At 40.1% G+C, this 12,270-nt stretch overlaps 1 protein-coding gene across 4 annotated transcripts in view; it reads left to right on the forward strand.

Annotated features, from left to right (window-relative positions):
- gria3a (glutamate receptor, ionotropic, AMPA 3a) overlaps nucleotides 1–12,270 on the forward strand; it is a 118,141-nt gene that overhangs the window by 26,118 nt on the left and 79,753 nt on the right. The window lies entirely within an intron of this gene.

A 12,270-nucleotide genomic window follows, 5' to 3' on the forward strand; every position in this document is an offset into this window, starting at 1 on the left:
TATGGTATCTATCTATCTCTATCCTTCTATCTATCTATCTATACACTATCTTTAGAAAAATGTTGTAAAATGATACATTTATATGTCACTCAAATGCATCGTTCCAAATATCATTCGGAAGGTTAAAGTCTTGGGATTCAAGAAATGCCAACCATTCCTTAGTTTCTATTTTCTTTTTCACTCGCAACTTTACAATAAACACTTGGAATTGAGTTTAATTTAAAAATACAACACATCGAGATCAGTCTGAAACAAGATACTGGGAAAATATATAGCCGGAGTAGCTCACCGAAGTCGTTGTGTTCAATAATAATGTGCAACCATGGTCCTCTTATATCCGTGAGTGTAGTAAATCCAGGAGAGTAAAATATTTACAAATACAGTACAGAATAGTAAAATACTGTTATCTCTATGGCGTAGTTCTACCCAACATGCTATTCACAGTCATCTTATTCGGCCAATTGCAGGCTTTGTTTTGTCCCTTTAGCCTATGCGAGCCTATAAATGATAAAAAAATATATATTTTGTGTATTTCTCTGAACATTCCCCTAATATTCACTGTCTATATATCTTTTGCTGTTTTAGTCTCATGACTACCCCATGATGTGTCAGTTTAATGTCTACCCAATGATGTGTCAGTCTAAAGTCCACCATACTTGTACTAAATAAACCATACAAGAAATGTCAAATGATTTCTTGTATATATCATGTTTATGGTTTATACTGGCTGAATGAATAAATACAATACAAAAAAAAAACGGGAACTACGGTGACTGACGCTTTCTGCTCCCAGATTACGAGAGGTGATAATTAGGCCGCCGGCTGACAAAATGATTGAACTTCCCCCGAGCGCGATCGTCCTTCTCGACCAGAATCCTTGTAAACACTTCATCTTAGGATGGATTCCGGCGCGCCGCACAGCTTGTGTTGACTTAGCGCCGCCGCCGTTAGCTTTGCCGTTTTGGCCGCCTCCTCTCCGTCGCGGCGCATCAATCTTGTGTCGAATTCTGACACCGAGACGCCACGTCGCTTCAGTCTATCCGATCGATTTCTATTCGAAAGAGTTTCACTCGATACGGACATAATGCCACTTTTCTTTCAGTTGGTTAAATCTCATCTCATCAGCTGCACCGCTTATCCACAGTAGGGTCGCGGGGTGCTGGAGCCCATCCCAGCAATCATCGGGCAGTGGGCAGGGGACACCCTGAACTGGTTGCCAGGCAATCGCAGGGCACACGGGGACAGACAACTCACTCGCTCAGTCACACCTAGGGACAATTTGGACCGGCCAATTCACCTGAAATGCATGTCTTTGGAATGTGGGAGGAAACCGGAGTGCCCGGAGGAAACCCACGCAAGCACGGGGAGAACATACAAACTCCGGGAGCTGGATTTGAATCCACGCAGGAGGTTCCCACGACCTCAGAACTGTGCCGCACACGCGCTAACCACTGCGCCGCCGTGCTGCCCAGGTGGATAAATGTTGGGTCCAAAACCAACACTGAAGTGTGGGAGAGCTAAAAAAAATATTGGCTAACCGTAGAAGGAAATTCAGGCAAAGATTGTTTTGTATTTTTACAACTGCAGTTGGAAAAGGACCGAGAGGAGCGGATACTTTACTTGCTGGCCAAACTCCTTCTGACTTTCCCCCAACCTGCCTTTGTGTTTTATTGAGATCACAAGACAAAAGATCAAAGATCACCCCCCTCCCCCTGGAAAGTTACCAACACCTTCAAACAAAGACAGGGAGAATAAGAGACGCCAAAAGGGAACATCAAACTGATTAGAAACACACACCTTGAGCAAATACGTTTAAGCCTACTTACAATAAACGATGTCAGCCCTTTGTTGTATGTCCATACTATTTTTGTAAAAATACTGTAGCTGTATTTGTAGTATTTCTAAATTCTGTTGGAGAATTTTCGTATTACTGTAATACTGTTTGTATAGTATTTTTTCTTTTCAGAATAAAAGCAAATTATTGGGTAGGACCCGGTTTTAAGGACTAAAATTGTATACCTAGTTTTGTAGTATTTTTGTATTATTTCTTTCATAATATTTCTTTCATGCAGTATTATTTTTAATGATATTTCCATGGACCGAATGCGAGAAAGCATGATCGGAGGCTGGGGTGGTTGAAAAAGGGATTACGTTTAATAACAAAACTCAGGAACAAAGTAGCAAACGGTCAAAAAGGCAACAAAACTGTCCAAACCAAAAAAAAAAACTTGCGTAGTAGTGGAAAAACAAAATGGTACTGGGAAACGGGGAGAATTTGGAATTTAGAATTCAGAAAAATGTATTGTCAAACTATGTTTGGAGCATCCAACTCACAGTCAAAAGAAAATACGAATTTCCATAAATATTCAAAATAAATACAGATTAAAAATCCAATACTCATACAAAACCAAATATACACATTTAAAGTAGTGACATGAACCAAATATAAGCAACAAACTTTTTTTCACCAGCTCTTTATTATTTGTTTAATATTTTGTTATATCTGTGTGTTTTACTTTGTAATCAATACTTCAATACACCAGAGTGAAACTGGCATTTTAAAATACGCACACTTGTATGCTATCTGTGTTACTGTAAAGCGGCTACGGCAGAGAGCACCCGATCCCTATCGTGCGGTGCGCCCTGTGTAGGGTTAAATACAGAAATAGAACCAGCTGGGCCTTTTAAAATAAGCTACATATTTACACACTTAAACATGACATCAGTATGTTAGTCAGACACAGGGGCAATGCCCTTTCAAAATAAAACCTGAGACATTACCAGTGCACGCTGTAGTCAAGTGGACTTTGTCACGCTCCATGAAACGACTTCCAAAAATAATTCGCCTCCATTAAAACCCGTCGCGGCAAAATTGGATTTTGAGCGCGCGAGAAAACAGAAGTGCGTGAAAGGCATTTTAGACCAGGGGTGGGAAATCTTGGGCTGGCGGGCCATATATGGCTCTTTTCGGGAGTACATATGGTTAGGGCAGCAACTAATGCACAGGTGTCAAACAGGCGGCCCGCGGGCCAGATCAGGCCCGCTCAGGGATTGAATCAGGCCCGTGAGACAACACTCAGAGAAGCGCAAGAGAAAAACAAGCTGCAGGTTGAAATATGTCAACTTGATGTTGCCAAAGCTATGTGCCTCTCACAAAGACACTGTACTTGTATTTATTTCTCTCTCTCTCTCTCTCTCTTTCTCTTCCTCTTTTCCACCCCTTTTCTCCCACTCTGTCTCTGTCTCTTTCACTCTTTGTGTCTCTCTTTTTCTCTTTCTTTGTTGCTCTTTGTCTCTTTCTCTCTCTGTGTCTTTTCTTTGTCTCTCTCACTCTCTCTTTCTCTCTTTCTCTCTTTTTCTTTCTCTCTTTCTCTTTCTGTTTCTCTTTCTCTTTCTCTCTCTTTCTCTTTCTCTCTCTTTCTCTTTCTCTCTCTCTCTGTCTCTCTCTCCCTATCTCTCTCTCTTTCTTTCTTTCTTTCTTTTCCACGCCTTTTCTCCCACTCTGTCTCTGTCTCTTTCACTGTCTGTGTCTCTCTTTTTCTCTTCCTTTGTTGCCCTTTGTCTCTTTCTCTCTCTCTGTGTCTTTTTAACCTCTTATGCTCTAACTTCCTTTTTTCCTTTTCTCTCTTTTCTCTTTCTCTTTTCATACCCCTTGCGCTTTCTTTTCTCTTCTTCTGTCTTTCTATTTCTCTTTGGATTACTTTCTTCCTCTCCCTTTCTTTTCCCCCTCTCTCATTACTTTTTATCTTTTGTTTCTCACGCTCTCTCCCTCTCTCTTTTTCTTTCTTTGTCCCGCCCTCTCTCCTTTTCCCTCCCTCTTTCTCTCATTTCTTTCTCTTTTTTTCTTTCTCTTTAATCGACTAGTCCGGCCCCCGACAGAATGTTCGTTCTATCGTGTGGCCCCCGAGTTAAAATGGTTTGACACCTCTGAACTAATGATTATTTTGATAATCCATTATCCTTCCAATGAATTGATGAATCGGTGTTAAAACCAATGAACATGATTTAAAACATTTACAAGCAAAAAGTAACCATTATCTCCCTAGCTCATTCACTCATCCTTCTTTAAGAACTTTGCACGGCAATGCGAAAATGTGAGCATGTCAATGAGGATCATGTTGAGGATGCTCTCAGTGATGACCGCTGCTCGCTGTTCTACATTGTTAGCTGTTTTTTCCAAAGAACATGATTTTCAACATTCACAAGTAAAAAGTAACCATTATCTCCCTAGGTTATTCACCCATCCTTCTTTGAGAACTTTGCACAGCAATGCAAAAATGTGAGCATGTCAATGAGGATCATGTTGAGGATGCTCTCAGTGATGACCGCTGCTCGCTGCTCTACTTTGTTTTCAACATTTGCAAGCCAAAAGTAACCATTATCTCCTAGCTCATTCACTCATCCTTCTTTGAGAACTTTGCACGGCAATGCAAAAATGTGAGCATATCAATGAGAATCATGTTGAGGATGCTCTCAGTGATGACCGCTGCTTGCTGTTCTACATTGTTAGCTGTTTTCATCACTCAGACTTTGCCAGAAACCTAAAACTTGGTACTGCTTTTTTTTTATATAATACACTGCTTAAGATGATTAAACTAAAATAAAAAGTAACTCTCGTGCGCAGTCATTAATCAGTTAGCAAGCAAACGCTAACATCAACAGGCAACCATAGACAAAGGTTACATTTAATAACGCAAAAAACGAATAAAATTAAATAATGTAGGCTACTGAGCACCCTTCGTCCTCGTCGGTGACTCCATGTTTTGGTTGCCGCCTCACCATCGTGGTGCTTCCGTGCCATATCACTTGTGGCAAGCTTGCAAGTGGCGCACTCTATTGTTGTGTGAAGTGAGGAATCGGACAGTATTTTCAAGGTCATGAGTTGAATTGACCGGAATCTTTGAAAATAGCGCCACCTAGTTCGGAATGACTTGTATTCCCTGTTGATGATATCTGTGTATTAATTGTTATTTCAACTCTATTGCAGCCTGGTCATCTCGGAAGGTGACCTCATGTATCCACTGATTTTGAGGTTTTTGAGTTTTCCCTTGCCATCATGTCGGCTTTAGATCAGGGGATGGTGTCCTAATAGTCTATAGTTTGCAATAATCTGTGGTCTGTGCAGTCATTTGAGACTGTCCCTTCTCAAGGTTTCCTTATTTTCCTCATGCTGAGGTTTTTGAGTTTTTCCTTGCCCTTATGTAGGTTTTAGATCAGGGGGTGGTGTCATAATAGTCTGTAGTTTGCAATAATCTGTGGTCTGTGCAGCCCTTTCATACTGTCCCTTCTCAAGGTTTCTTCATTTTCCTCATGTTGGGGTTTTTGAGTTTTTCTTAGCCCTCGTGTAGGTTGTAGATCAGGGGATAGTTTCATAATAGTCTGTAGTTTGCAATAGTCTTTGGTCTGTGCAGTCATTTGAGACTGTCCCTTCTCAAGGTTTCCTTATTTTCCTCATGCTGAGGTTTTTGAGTTTTTCCTTGCCCTCATGTAGGTTTTAGATCAGGGGGTGGTGTCATAATAGTCTGTAGTTTTCAATAGTCTTTGGTCTGTGCAGCCCTTTGAGACCGTCCCTTCTCATGGTTTCTTCATTTACCTCATGTTGAGGTTTATGAGTTTTTCCCTTGCCCTCATGTAGGTTTTAGATCAGGGGATGGTGTAGTAATAGTCGATTCATGCTGTGTGTGACGTGACTGACTTTGCGCGTTATTTGCGGAACACGTCGAATCGATAAACATATTCGTTGCCAACTCTTTTCATCATATTATCGATTAGTTGTTGCAGCTCTACATATTAATTTGTGCAATTATGCCTGATTGACGCACATGGGAAACCGAGGGAGTCGATCCCGTATGTATTGGACACCATTTTAACTGAAGTTTACGGTCAAGGTGTCACACCAACAGACCCATTGGTGGCTGTAAATCGCAAAAAAATATTTAATATGGAAGCTTATTCAACAATTTATGTTAATTCTTGAGATACTTTATGATGAAAACCCACACAACAAACCTTAACCTATGAAAAATGTTTTACCCAGAAGCTCTAGCTAAGCACCGAAAGCAATAGGGCAATTTGATTGGGTGATCGGTAGGAAGGGGTGGAGATAGACACAGGACAGGACATGCACCCAGCGCTGTCTGCACTGAAGGTCAATACATTGGTATTCTCCTTTGCAGTATTTTGGGACATTTTTACAAAAGAACTTTGCTCGCACCTTGTTTTGAAACCATGATTTAAGACAAAAAATATAGTCGAAATGAGCATCTACACTTTTAAGAAGTAGCTTTTGTGGAATTTGGTCCACGCCAGCCCAAATATTTGCTATGCTTACTCATGCTAGCTGTAAACACTGATTGGTCAATGCTAACTGCTTCTTGCTTACAAATTACGGCTACTTGCTAACAGTTAAATATTCACAATTTATGCTAACAGTTACATGCTGAAAAATTAGGATAATGCCTAATTGTTATAGCGTCATGCTAACGACTACATGCTAACTGCTACTTTCTTACAAATTCTGCTAATGGATACTTGCTGACAGTTAAAAATCAACAAATTATGCTAACGGCTACATCCTGACAAATCATGCTCACGGCTACATGTTAATGCTTCATGCTAACGGCTAAATGCTAACTGCTTCACGCTAAAAAAAGATGCTTATTGCTACATGCTAACCACTTCATGTTTACAAATTATGTTGACGGCTACATGTTAATGAGATATGCTAATGGTTATATGCTAAAAAGCGATGCTAACAGCTAAATGCTAACTGCTTCATGCTAAAAAATAATGCTATTGACTATATTGTAACGACTTTATATTTACAAATCATGCTAATGGATACATGTTAATGAGTTATGCTAATGGCTACATGCTCAAAAGTGATGCTAACGGCTAAATGCTAATTCCTTCTTGCTAAAAAAGTATGCTAATGTCTACATGTTTACAGATTATGCTTACAGCTACATGCTAAAAAGTGATGCTAACGGCTGAATGTTAGCTGCTTCATGCTAAAAAATATGCTAATGACTATATTTTAATGACTTTATATTTATAAATAATGCTAATGGCTACATGTTAATGAGTTATGCTAATGGCTACATGCTAAAAAGTGATGCTAACGGCTAAATGCTAATTCCTTCTTGCTAAAAAAGTATGTTAATGTCTACATGTTTACAGATTATGCTAATAGCTACATGCTGAAAAGTGATGCTAACGGCTGAATGCTAACTGCTTCGTACTAAAAAATTATGCTAATGGCTACACGCTGACGATTTCATGTTTTCAAATTATGCTAATGCCTATTTGCTATTTAACAGTTAAAAATTAACAAATGATGCTAACAGCCACATCCTGAAAAATTATGCTCACGGCTACATGCTAGCTTTTGTGTGGAGACTGGCTTTGGCAGTTTTGTGGAATTTGGTCTTCAAATTTTTGGTGTGTCGAGAAAAAGGGAAAAAGAATGGAAATATTTTGGCTTTTATGACCCTGTTATAGACCCGTAGAAATTGCTGGCTGATCTAAAAAAGGAACTGACGTGATTACGAAATAACGAGCTGAGTTTTTCTCCGCCTTAGTGCCGCTCCATCTGACTCACCGCCGAGATTTATTGTTTGATGGCGGTAAATGAGACAAAAGCAGAAAACTCAGACTGACGTGGTCCTCGAGAGAGCGCTTTCGCAAAAAAAGCCGTTTTATCGGCGAGAATTGTCCTGATTTAAGAGCCTGCCGGAGAAATTAAAGACGTAAAATGAAAAAAAGACCTCTGGAACGGGGCAACATCTGGACTTTGCCAGCTGGCCGTTCCGGTCGGACCTTGCCAGGTTTCGTTTTGCATTATTGCAAAGTGTACTTCATCCAAAAGTCATTTTGGCCTCAAATGACTCTTGTTTCCTGATATGCCAGTGCTTTGCTAACATGCTAGCATCAACAATAACTACCATATGCCCTAGCTTTGCTAACATGTTAGCATCAAAAAGAATTACTATATTCCCTACTTTTGCCAATATGCAAGCATCAACAACTACTCATTGGTCTAACTCTGCTAACATGCTAGCGTGAACAACAACTACCTTATGCTCTAGCTTTGCTAACATGCTAGCATCAACAACAATTACTATATTCCCTATTTTTGCCAATATGCAAGCATCAACAACTACTCATTGGTCTAACTCTGCTAACATGCTAGCGTGAACAACAACTACCTTATGCTCTAGCTTTGCTAACATGCTAGCATCAACAACAATTACTATATTCCCTATTTTTGCCAATATGCAAGCATCAACAACTACTCATTGGTCTAACTCTGCTAACATGCTAGCATCAGCAACAACTACCATATGCTCTAGCTTTACTAAAAAGCTAGCATCAACAACTACTACTGTGTGCCCTAGCTTTGCTATCAGGCCAGCATTAACAACCACTACTATATGCCCTAGCCTTGCTAACATGCTAGCATCAATAATTACTCCATGCCATAGCTTTGTTAACATGCTACCATCAACAACAACTACAATATGCCCGTGCCTTGCTAACATGCTATCAACAACAACTACGATATGCCCTAGCTTTGCTAACATGCTGGCATCAACAACTACTACTGTATGCCCTAGCTTTGCTATCAGGCCAGCATTAACAACCACTACTATATGCCCTAGCCTTGCTAACATGCTAGCATCAATAATTACTCCATGCCCTAGCTTTGTTAACGTGCTACCATCAACAACAACTACAATATGCCCGTGCCTTGCTAACATGCTATCAACAACAACTACTATATGCCCTAGCTTTGCCAATATGCTAGCATCAACAACTACTCATTGCTCTAACTCTGCTAACATGCTAACATCAACAAAAACTACCATACGCCCTGGCTTTACTAAAAAGCTAGCATCAACAACTACTACTGTATGCCCTAGCTTTGCTATCAGGCCAGCATTAACAACCACTACTATATGCCCTAGCCTTGCTAACATGCTAGCATCAATAATTACTCTATGCCCTAGCTTTGTTAACATGCTACCATTAACAACAACTACAACATGCCCGTGCCTTGCTAATATGCTATCAACAACAACTACTCTATGCCCTGGCTTTGCTAACATGCTAGCATCAACAACAATTACCATATTCCTTACTTTTGCCAATATGCTAGCATCAACAACCACTCATTGCTCTGACTCTGCTAACATGCTAGCATCGAAAACTACTACTATATGCCCTAGCTTTTCTAACATGTTAGCATCAACAACAAGTACTATATGCAAGCTTTGCCAACATGCTAGCATCAACAACTACTGCTGTATGCCCTAGCTTTGCTATCATGCTAGCATCAACAACAACTACTGTTTGCCCCAGTTTTGCTAACATCCTAGCATCACCAACAACTACTACTATATGCCCTAGCTTTGCTAACATACTAGCATCAACAACAATTACTATATTCCCTACTTTTGCCAATATGCTAGCGTCAACAACTACTCATTGCTCTAACTTTTCTAACATGCTAACATCAACAACAACTACTATATGCCCTAGCTTCGCTAACATGCTGGCATCAATAACTACACATAGCACTAACTTTGCTAAAATGCTAACATCAACAACAACTACTAAATGCCCTAGCTTTGCTAACATGCTATCATAAAAAACAACTACTATATGCCCTAGCTTTCCTAACAAGAGGAGTAGAGGAGTCAGCAAAGCAGTCAGCGAGAGAGCGAGAGAGAGAGAGAGAGAGAGAGAGAGAGAGAGAGAGAGAGCACAAAGAAGGTATGAAGAAAGAAACTAGGTACAAAGCAAAAAATGACGTACAAAGGAAGAAAGAACAGAAGAAGAAATAAATAAATAGGGAAATAAATAAAGGAAAGCGGAAAAGAAGAGAGAATGGGGACGAAAGAAAGAAGTGAGGAAGGGAAGTAGACAGAAAGAAGGTACAAAAAAGGCAAGAGAGAAAGAAAAGATGATGGGAATAAAGAAATGAAAGAGGAAGGGAAGAAAGAAAGACACGAAGGAGGGAAGTAGACAAAGAAGGTACAAAGAAAGGGAAGAAAGAAAGAAAAGAGGAAGGGATTAAAGAAATGAAAGATTAAGGGAAGTAGACAGAAAGAAGGTACAAAGAAATGGAAGAAAGCAATGAAAAAGGAAGGGAAGAAAGAAAGGAGAGGAAGTAAAAAAAGATATAAAAGAGGAAGGGTATAAAGAAAGACGTGAAGAAGAAATGAATTGGAAAGAAAGAAGGTAAAAAGAAAGGGAAGGAAACAAGGAAGGAGGAATAAAGAAAGAAATGCAGAGGAAGGGAAGAAATAAACAAACGGAAGAAAGAAAGAATAAAAAAGAAGGTAATAAGAAAGAAAGAAATGAAGTAAGAAGAGAAGAAATAAAGATAGAAAAGAAAGGGAAGATGAAAGAGAGAAAGAATTAAAGGGAAAAAGAAAGAGTAAGAGAAATAAAGGAACTAAGACAGGAAAAAAATAAGGAAGAATGAAAGACAGAAAAAGAAGGAAAGGTCAATGGTAACATGACTGCATTTACAAAACACTTCCCACTTTACCCATTCACACACACACTCACACACCGTTAGGGCGTTAAGGCCTCAGTGCCTTGCCCAAGGACACTTCCACATTGATTAAAATGATAACACACAATTCATCAATACACAAATCTACTTTTCAATCAAAATCTAATTTAACTCTGCGCCAGTAATCGGATTACTTGGTAATCGGAACCGAATACATTTACGTGTTTTTTTTTTTGGCATTTAATTCCGTTCCGCCTATTCTGTCACTTCCCAAACCTGTATAAAACAGTTCTCTGGTTTTCGCTTCTCCTTTCGATTTCCTATTTCCAGGCAGGTCACGATAACGTCCTTGATAGTCGTCGAGCGTTCTGCCCCCTTGTCACCGCCGCCATCTGTTTGCAAAGTCAAGCCGGATGACCAGAAGGACCGAAAGACTTTTGTCACTCGATTTCATCAACCGCTATATTTTGTCCGCTTTCCTGTCCCGTTCTGAGTGCCATCATTCCAGATTTTGGTGGTTTGACTCGCCTAATATCATAACAAGGAGCATTTTTGGGGACATATTACCCATAAACCCCCACAGATGAAGTGGGAAGGTCTATTAACTATTTTTAGAATAATTTATCTCTAGAAAGTGTAACTTCCTTTACCGCCCCCTACTGAAGTAGGAGATGTTTTCCAAGGCCTGCTAGGAGGTCCTGGATCGCCAACTCGCAATCTGATTGGCTAAACCGACAGCATCATGATCACTTGTTTTATGCCTCAGGGCCTGTGGAGCTGATTGGGAAGTCTGCCGGGTAGTTTTCTGACCCTGGCGACAAGAAATGACTCGAATGTGATTGGTTAAATATTGAAATATGAAAACACACCCGGGGATTGATTAAACCATGTGATGCGGAGGGGGTAAACCAGTGTATGCTGTTGGGCCTCTCTAATGAAAGGTTGCAAGGCACAGTGACTCCCCCCTTGTTGTGCTGAGGGCTTAATGTTCAGTGTCAGGTTGGGAAGAGCAAAGTGGAATTTATGTTTGGTAATTATGAGTGTACATTTCTGAACCTGGTTAAATAAACAGCTTAAATGTGATTGGTTGAAAACTGAACAATGAAAGGACATTTCTGAAAGCAGCAAAACCGGGGATTGATTGAACCATATGATGCGGAGGGGGTAAACCAGTGTATGCTGTTGGGCCTCACTGATGAAGGGTTGCAAGGCACAGTAACTCCCCCTTTGTTGTGCTGTGGGCTTAATGTTCGGTGTCAGGTTGGGAAGAGCGAACTGGAATTTATGTTTGGTAATTATGAGTGTAAATTTCTGACCCTAGCGACAATAGATGTCTTAAATGTGATTGGTTGAAAACTGAAATATGAAAGCACACTTAGGAAAGCAGCAAAACCCAGGGTTTGATTGAACCATATGATGCAGAGGGGGTAAACCAGTGTATGCTGTTGGGCCTCACTGACGAAGGGTTGCACGGCATAGTAACTCTTCCCTTGTTGTGCTGTGGGCTTAATTTTCGGTTTCTAAGGTTTTAACATTTAAACTGAAATCTGACTCCTAATTCCTTACAGTAGAAGCATCTTCAGAAGTCGGAGAAGTTGAATTAACCGTACCGACGAGTGTAGTCCACATATCAATTTAGTCAGCCAATTACAATCATGTAAGAGAGACAAGGTTTTTTTAAGGTCTTCCCATGTTATAATCCGTGCCGATGAAATGATCACGCCCCGTGACCTAGCCTCTGGCTGATT

The sequence above is a fragment of the Urocampus carinirostris genome, chromosome 17, assembly GCF_059441175.1.
Source record: "Urocampus carinirostris isolate Australia breed hairy pipefish chromosome 17, RoL_Ucar_1.0, whole genome shotgun sequence".
NCBI classification, from domain to species: Eukaryota; Metazoa; Chordata; class Actinopteri; order Syngnathiformes; family Syngnathidae; genus Urocampus; species Urocampus carinirostris.